Source organism: Galeopterus variegatus, unplaced genomic scaffold, assembly GCF_000696425.1.
Source record: "Galeopterus variegatus unplaced genomic scaffold, G_variegatus-3.0.2 Scaffold642, whole genome shotgun sequence".
Lineage (NCBI taxonomy): Eukaryota > Metazoa > Chordata > Mammalia > Dermoptera > Cynocephalidae > Galeopterus > Galeopterus variegatus.
The window spans coordinates 491,392-501,288 of record NW_007726753.1 but is presented as its reverse complement, the minus strand read 5'-3'; positions in this window follow the sequence as shown (position 1 = coordinate 501,288).

The window sequence follows — 9,897 nt, the reverse complement described above, 5'->3', positions numbered from 1 at the left end:
TCCATGATCCACAATTTTTCTCCTATTTTGTTCCTTTTAGTTTTTCCTGTTTGCTCTTCTGAGAACTATGTCCTATTTTTTCTCAAGGATTCTGTACTTAATATTCTTCCTTTTTTACTCTCTACATTTACTATTATCAGCTCTTATAGTTTCACTTATGATTTTTATATATATGCATGTGTGTATGTATATATTTACATTTAAATATACATATTTATTCATATAGTCATATATACATATGTATGTGTAAATATATTTTATATATATGAATTCTGTGCATATTACATATTACACACATAGGGACCAGATTTCTTTTCTGGCATAGGCACACAGTTTACTGTGTGTACTGTGTACAATGACTACAATTTGTTAATAACATTTAGGTCAATGTAGGATGCAAGGATATTAGAATGTTAGAATAAGGTAGTCATCTGAAAACAAAGCAGCGCCTTCCTTTTTTTTTTGCTTTGTTTGGTCCCAATAATTAATTTATTTGGAAATTTAAGTAACATTACACAAGGATATCAGAGTATGGATTTGAACTTCTCTACTTACACATTCTCAGAAATGTCATACTTTCTCATTTTTCTCCATAATTCCCTCTTTTTCTTTTTCTTTTAATAATACACTTTCCTGAGTTTTAGCTAGGTATATAACTGGCCAGATGAAAACAATTCCCAGGATCTCTTGCAGCTAGGTGTGGTCATACGACTAATTATGAACCATGGGGTGCTAGCAAAATTGATGTGTACAACTTCTTGATCATTTTCTTGAATACCAAGTAACCGGTCATGGGCTTTCTTTTATGTTCCATAACACCAAAATATTAACATGTTGCTGATAAGCTGGTGGCTTTAATCATGCAGACAAGGCCAAAACTCTCAGGAATGATTCAGCAACACAGAATTAAACTGGAACCATGGACAAGCTTACAGAGCAGAGTTGTCTGCCCATCATGATTTCTGACAATTTTGGACCATTACATGAGTGATAAATAAAACATCCAACTTTTTTGAGTAATTACTTTAGAGTGTTTTTGTTTTACATCATTACATTCTGTATCTTAACTAGGACATTTTCCTCTCACAAGATGAATGTCCCCCTGTAGAAGATCATTAGACTACTAACTAAACTTCTCCCAGTCTGTTTGTACTGCTATAACAAAACACCTGAGACTGGGTAATTTATGAAGAAATAAATTTATTTTTCACAGTTCTGGAGGCTGGAAGTCTAAGATCAAGGTGCCAGCAAGTTTATTGTCTGGTGAAGGCTTGCTTTCTTGCTTCCAAGATAGCACGTTGTTGCTGCATCTTCCAGGGGGAATGAATGTTATGGTCTCACATGGCAGAAGAAACAGAAGGCAATGAAAGTGCCTTAAGCAAGTTACCTCTAGCCCTTTTATAAGGCACTAATCCATTTGTCAGTGTGGACCTTTCATGACTTAATCATTTCCCAAAAGGCTCCACCACTTAATATTGTGACAGTGGGGGTTATGTTTCAACACAAGAATTTTAGGGGACATTCTAACATAGAAAAACTAGTAGAACTTAAAGTAGTAAAATGATTGGTTTCTATGATGTAGGAATGTATGTGAAATTAAAGGTGTTTGCAGTGAGGTGGAGAGAGAACCAGCTGGACACACCTGATGTTACCTGACAAAAACCATGACTGTAAACAGTTTTCTTGAGAAAAGCGTCAGCCCTGCTTATCTCACTCATTTTTACGTTGGGATTTGTTGGAATGTCTTGGAATTTTCTATGAAAGTGAAAATTCTCTTTTGACCAGAAAAAAAGACATCCTATTAACCCAGGTGTTAAAGGTTATTATTGAGTGAAGCTCCTTCCTAATTTTACTCCCTTTTATTAGAATAATACAAGGCAATCTCCTCTGGATTTCATATATTAGGGGATTTATCTTCCAGCCAGAGACTGCCTTTCTTTTCCTTCTAAAAGAAGGAATAAAATTAAGCAATACAGGTAAGTGCAGTTGTGCTTCGGTATCTGTGAGGAATTGGTTTTAGGATCTCCCTTGGTTACCAAAATATACAGATGCTTAAGTTCCTTATATAAATGGCATGGCATTTGTATATAACCTATGTACATCTTCCTGCCTACTTTAAATTTTCTCTAGATTGCCTATAGTACTTAATACAATGTATATGCTATGTAAACAGTTGTTATACTGTATTTTAAAATATTTGTCTTAATTTTTTGTTGCATTGTTATTTTTTATTTTATTTTTAGTTTTTGAATACTTTTGATCTGTGATTGGTTGAATTTATGGATGTGGAAACCTGTATGCCATACGGTATGTACAGTAGCCTCTCCATATACATGGGGTATATGTTCCAGGACTCCCAATGGATGCCTGAAACCACAGATAGTACTAAACCCTATATATACTATGTTTTTCCCTGTACACACAGGCTTATGATAAAATAAAATTTATAAATTAGGCACAATAAGAGATGAACAATGATAACTTATAATAAAATAGAACAATTATAACAATAAGACTAGCAACACTACTCTTGCACTTTAGGGCCATTATTAAGTAAAATAAGGGTTAGTTGACCACAAGTTGATCACTGTGACATCATGACAGTGGATCTCATAACCAAGAGGGCTCTTAAGTGACTAAGGGGTGGGGAGCATCTACCACATGAGTACTCCAGAGAAAGGGACAATTTACATTATGGGCAGGACAAGTGGGACAGTGAGAGAGTTCATTGTGTTACTCAGGACAGTGTGCAATTTGAAGCTTATAAATTGTTTATTTCTGAAGTTCTTCATTTAATATTTTTGGACTGTATTTGGCCATGAGTACATGGACTTTGTCAATATACCCTGGATCTTTAAAACCAACATACTCAAACTAGAAAGAGTTTCTTCTCCATAAAACTGGCTTCTGTTTTTGTATTTCTTTCTTTGTGATGTGGGACCATATTATAAACCAAGTGTCATCTTTTTTTTTTTTTCCTTTTTGTCTTTTTTCGTGTCTGGCAACGGATTGCAACCCTCAGTGTCGCGCCCGTACCGGACCGGGACTGGCCACGGGATCGCAACCCTCGGTGTTGCTCCCACACCTCGCTCAGCCAGTGAGCGGGAACCGGTCTGTATGTGGGATCCGAACCCTCGGCGGGAGCGCCACCGCACTCCCAAGCGGCGCACTGTAGCAGTGCGGCCACCGGGCCAGCCCACAAGTGTCATCTTTAAACACCTGGTAAATATATCTTTTATCAGTCTGCACAGAGATCAACATAAAGACTTGTATTAGTTCATTCCTGATGACCTGTTGCAATAGTGTTTTTACTAGTCTCTGCTTAAAATCTTACCTCATCTCACTCCAATAATCTACCACAATCCTGAAACCATTTCCTTCCATAATTAAAATTATTTGTTTCCTCCCACCTACACTCTTGCATAGCAGCTCATGCTTCTTCCCGATTGGACTCCTGCCTTCCTCTCTGGGTTATCTCTCAACGACATCATCCCCTGCCCTATGTCCTTCAATCACACCAATGACTTGTGTCACGCTTTCTTTAGCCTTGGTGCTCTTTCTTCTTGAATCTACTTTTCTAACTTTAATTGGCAAAAACCAGGTCAAGAGGAGCCTCTTTTGTGAAACTTTCTGAACACCATCCCATATCCTTTAATTCCCACTTCTACTGGCACCATGAAATTCACAAACACCATTTTCCCCCTCTCTGTACTTTCTGCAGATTTTTGCCATGTTAACATGCAATATTAAAATGATTCTAGAAAGCCCTTAGCAAAATGCATTCCATTGTCCAAAATAATACTTGGCACATAATAAGTATTTAGGAAATATTTGCTGAATGCATAACTGAGTTAATGAAGAAAGGTGAAGTAATGACTATTTTAGCAAATATGAAATATGCTGTTAGAGTGATACCGATTTAGGTCATAAAATTTTAGAAAACTTAGCTTTTATTTTATGATTAAAATTAATATTCCAAAAACCAATTTGCTGAGAGATCCATTACCTAAAAGATTATTTAGCCAAACAACCAGTTCATTTAATTCACCACATTTACCCGAACTTATACTTTGATATACTGATAAAGTCTACAGTAATTCAGGGGAGATCGTTTGGCAAGGCTCAAGTAAAAGGTATAGAGCTTTGGTCTGAGGAAACCAGCATTTTCAAATCATACTCTTTAGAATAGACTCCCTGCCTTCTCCCTCTGAGATTCCCCCCACGCTGCACCAAAGCTTCTCTGTTATTGGCAGGCCAGACACAGTGCTTTGCATTGAATATCTGGCCTTTCTGCCAGCAGAGGGGCCCCTAGCTCTGCGTGGGTTTCAAGGTCCAGCAGCAGGAAACTGGGCAGAGACTGGTGAATGTTTTTTAATTAGCTGTTATGATAACAGAATAAAAACTGGCCCTTTGCGGAAATCTTCAAACACACTTAAAACCATTTAGATTAATAGTAATCATCATAAGTTGTCTAAATAGTTAAAATGAACAAGTCTTTATTGGTATATAAATGTGAAAATATGCAAATCTTTTTATTCAGCAAAATTTGGAAAGAATCCTAAAATAATGCTACACTTTTGGCAAACTTAGAAACAAATTTTAAAAATATTAAAAGGAAACCAGTTTAAAATGACATATCCACATATGAAATAATGAAATTTTAGTTATAGTGATAAAATTATTTCTAAGAGAAGAACTAAGATATCCAGTAATCCTCAGCTTTGACAAGCTAACCACCCTCTTTAAAATGATTTTTAGAAGTTTATGTTGATTAAATATATCCAAGAACATTCTTTTAATAATATCATACAACTATGGATATTAATAATCATGAAAGAAAGTTTTGGTAGATCGATATACATTCATCCTTCAATTTGATTTTTCAACAAAATGGTGCTTTGATGAATTAGGTTTTGGAGGGTTGACCTTTTTCCTCATATTGGGAAAACCAGAGCCCACCAGAGTCTGCAACATGCATGCTGATAGTCGAGCTGGGGAAGAACAATCATGTCTCCTGATTACAAATCTACCTCTATTTCTAGTATAATTCACTGTCCATGCTGTTCCTTATAGCCACAAAATATAAAAAAAGATAATTTTTACTTAAAAGAAATAAATAGTTTCTAAATCAGCAACACAGTGGAGGCTTGAAATAAAGTGAAGTTGAGCTGGAAGAGAAAACAGGAACAGAACTCATGGGTCATCTGCCAGATTTACTTACTCTATTGTTTATAAATAAATGAATAAATATTAATTTGAATTTCAAAAAGGTGACTTTCCCAAGGCTATTTAAATACTAAATTTTATAGTTAATTTATCCCCCTCACCTCTTTTTCATTCTCTACCTCTACTTCATCCAGGATGTCAAGATTCTCTTAGACCTGATTAGGATGGTAGATATCTACTCAACGTCCTACTTAGCCTAAAATACAGAGCAATGCACTGATTTTGGATGCCAGGTGGTTCTATTCCAATAAAGTTTGGAATGTTACATATGAAACTATTCCTCTCCCATTTCATGATATTTTCCCATCATGTCTTCCCCACATCAAAATCAGGCAGAGGTAAACAACAATAATACTTAAATTCATTTCATCATTATATACCAACTATATGGTAAGTGCTTGAAATGTCCTATCAGGGTGGTAAATCATATGGATTCCCCAAAAGAATCAGCAGGGAAAGGACATCCTAAGGCTACATAAAAGCCTCAGCTTTCAGATCATAAAGGTTTCAACACAGGAATTCCCATCACACCTTAGGCAGAACTAAATGATACCTTCTCTGTTTTCTAGAATCAAGCAACTAACATTCCTTGGAGAATTTCTAAAGGTCAGAATGATATGTGAATCACTGTTGGAAAAGTTTGAAGCTCAAAACTAGTTTTCAACACACAAAATATTAGCCCAGGGAACATATTAGAACCAATGGGAGCTGAGTCCCGGTAATAAGTAATGGTAATGCTCAAGTCTTGATATGTAGGTTTAACTTTATACCTGTGGAGTTTTGAAAAAGAGATTGTTACTGGAATGGTGTTGAAATGATGATGGAGAGGTACACATTCATGGAAAGTAGTGGATGCTGATTCTGCAATGACTTCTTCCTTTACGTAGATATGTAAAGAACCCTAAGCTTTGTCCATTTTTTAGTATCAGTTTCTCCAGTTCTTCCTGCCACTACAGACTCTGATAAAATGCGTGGGAACTTGATTTGTCCTATGTCTCTAGTGATATCAGTATTCTAAAGGAAATAGTATACAGTGAGCGATTCAGGCCAGGTACAAAAAACTAGCTGTTGACTCAACCAGTTGTAGAATTATGAGCTTGTCTAGTTAACTTAGTCTAGTACAACACACTCAGGTCACATCATGTGAAATTTAAGTGTATAGAATATAAATGACTGTTGGAATTCAGGTCTATTTAATTTAGTGGTCACTTTACGATAATACAAAAAGTATGACAAATTGAACATTCCCGTTTAAGGGTCCACCAAGGAATCTGCTAACATTTTACTCAAAGAACATTGCTTCTAAGGGTGAATAAAACTACAAAACCTTCCATAATTCTGTATTTCAAATATTTCTATTAATGAAGTCAATGTTCTGAGACTACAATTAATACAGTACATAAAAAATAAAGTCATAATAATAAAATACCACTTTTAAACTTAGTATTTTGGGCTTCCGTATAACATTACATTTAAGGACTCCTACTAAAATCTGAAAAAAAAAGAAGAAATAAAAAATAAGACAGGAAGGAAAAAAGGAAAAAAAGAACAAAAGAAATAAAGAAGAAAAAATGTTTTAAACTCTTAGGGTTTGCAGACAAACTTGTGTGTGGCAGCATAACCTAGAATAATGATTTAACTTCCTGATTCTCTGTCTGTCCTGTGATGGTTCCTTTGTAATATATTGCTTCCTTCAATTACCAAACTTTAGAAGTTATGAACTGACTCTCCTTTTAAAATTTGTTCTTTCTCTATTTTAGTATAGTTGACTGCTTTTTCTCTAAAATAGTGCATTTTATAAAATTACCAGTTACAGCAATTACTACTATGCTATAGCTGTCAAATTAAAAAGAACATCTAAAAATTAAAACAGCACATGCACACATACAACATTCCAGCAAGAACATCAACAACAGAAAACTAGGTTTTCTCACAGCAAAGAAAAATCAAGTTCAATTTCTAAGGGGAAATTTTTGATTTCTATAGTGTAAGATTCAAATTGCAGAAATAAAGAACTGCTTAATTCAATTATATTATCTAGGCATAAATACAGTAGAGGAAGACTTTGAGACTATATAAAGTCCCTGAAATTAGAATGGTGCTCTCAGAGCCCGGCAATGCAAGGGCTTCATAAATGAGCTTCAGGGAATTTGTGAACAAAGTATTTGTATTAAATGGATGTGTATGTGTATGCTTACACACCTCTGCACATAGATATATGTATTTTTCAGACCAAGAGGGTCCATGGCTTCCTTCAGACTTCCGGAGGAATTCATGGTAATCATTTTTACAGATCTCAAATTTAGAAACACAAACGTGCTCTAATGACTCTTCCCACTTTAGATTCTGTGATTCTCAGATGGCCATTTTTTTTTTTTTTGTCAGAGAAAAACGTGAATGTTGATATTAGAGGGTGATGTATGTTTTAGTGAAGACCACTAAGTGTTGGATATACCTGCTAAAACTTTAAAAGAGCATGAAAGAGATGAATTAGATTGGGAAAAATATTTCCTGAGTTAAATAAATCTAAAATCTTTGAGAACAGAAGCCTGGCTTAATTCAATCTTATATTTATCTGAAAGCAACCCAGTTAGGTGATAATTATGTGTCATCGTTTACTCATCACTCATTGTTTTGGAGTCATATATCAGTTTCAGTGGTTCGATAAGCACAATTTTATTAAATTCATAAATATGCACTTTAGCCTCTAAAATTACTAGCACAATACATCTTTGTTAATTCATTCTTTAAATAAATATGTGATAAAAAGGAATCCTGCCTCTAAAGTAGGAAGGACTTTCACTTCTCACCATGACAGTAAGTTTACCCTTCTGTTTTACAAGATTGCACTGAAAGTAGATTCCTCAGTAGTCGTTCCTTCCTAGGACTGGGTTCTCAGGCTAAAACATTATTTCTTTGAGACCCTTATGGATTCTTCTCTATGATTGCTGTTAATATCACCATTTTCCAAAACATATGCATAAAAAGCTGTTCTTATTTTGGGGAAAGAAATTAATTCAATTTCAACTTTAGATTTTTAGTTTTCCTAGTGCAGAACCAAGCCAAGACCTTATATTTCTAATTCAGGAAAAAGGTACAGAATATTTTGATCTTGTTTTCTTCATTTGCTCAGTGGGATTAAGATTGCTCAGAATATCTCTAAATTTGCTTTGGTTCTTCCATTCTGTTAGTAAGAGATTGTACATTATTGCTGATCAAAGTTAAAAATAATAAACTCATCTTTATTTATTTATTTATTTATTTTTCCTTTTTGTCTTTTTTACTTACCGGCAACGGGATCACAACCCTCGGTGTTGCGCCCGCACCGTGCTCAGCCAGTGAGCGGGAACCGGTCTCCACATGGGATCTGAACCCTCAGCGGGAGCGCCGCCGCGCTCCCAAGTGGCACACTCTCCAGTGCACCACCGGGCCGGCCCTAAACTCATCTTTATTTTGATTTGTACAATGAGTACACTTTTTTAAAGCATATTCAGTGGAATGAATCAATAATGGTAACACTTCAGGCACTGCGACAAAATGTCTGGGAGGCATAAGGAATTTTAGGTATGGTGCCATTTCAGAGGTGTCCTTCAAAACCAAATCACAAAGCCAATCACCTACCTTATCTACATGTGGGTTAGCCACTCGTGAAAGAAAATGTACAAAATTGTAAAGAATCTTTAGTGGTTCCTATCTCCAAACAATCCTGGAAAACAACCTCTTTTTTTTTCTTTCCCTGGGGAGTAAGCCAAATAAAAAATAAGGTTCTAGTAATATTGAGGAAAGGGCAGAATAGATACTAAAGATAGGCAAGTAGCAGTGTCTATCTCACATAGGAGCCCAAACCGGAGAGCAGATATTGAAGACTGAGTGAAAAGTGAGGAGTGAAGACGGGGGTACAGAAATTACCAATAGATTAAAAGTCCCACAGTGTCAAGCCTGTTTTTCCCACTTGTTTTGGATATTTGTATTCTCCCTTTTTCTATAGATTATTCTCAACTTACTTAATGATGAAAGCATCCCCACCAGGAATTTCAAAGTATAGTCACTTCTCTGATGACTTTTCTGTTGACTTACTGTATACTCCAGAGGGAAATTATGCTTCCAATATATTGTCAGGCTTCATCTGGTTTTTCCATGGGGACATTCAATGTTTTGAGTTCCTGCCATGCATGGTGAATGTTGGGATCCATATAGGCTCTGCTGTGACAAACGTTCTAGAATGGGTGCTATTAATTATACTGCACAAACATGTCAAATTACATGTGGTCACTTTGTAATGAAGAATAAATGGTAAGAACTTAACTAAAACCACAAATGATTCAATACATTTTATTTCTGTGCCTCACCAGAGACTTTTTGGTTTTTGTTTTTGTCCTAGCAATTATTGCTTTCAACTACTAGTAGGATCAAAGCAAATGTCCATTTTGGACAAAAAGCAAAATTGCCATCAGTCTCACAACACATTATATTGAACACGGATATTGTCAAGAAGATCCAAAAAAAAAAAAAAACAGTCACTTGGTGACACATTCATATGTCATCAAGTGTGTACTCTAGTCATGAAATTAAACATTTCTCCAGCACCTAAAAGAAATGAGTGATCCACATGAGCCTTAGAAATTGCAGAGAAAGGGAAATACTTTTATACTGTTGGTGGGAATGCAAATT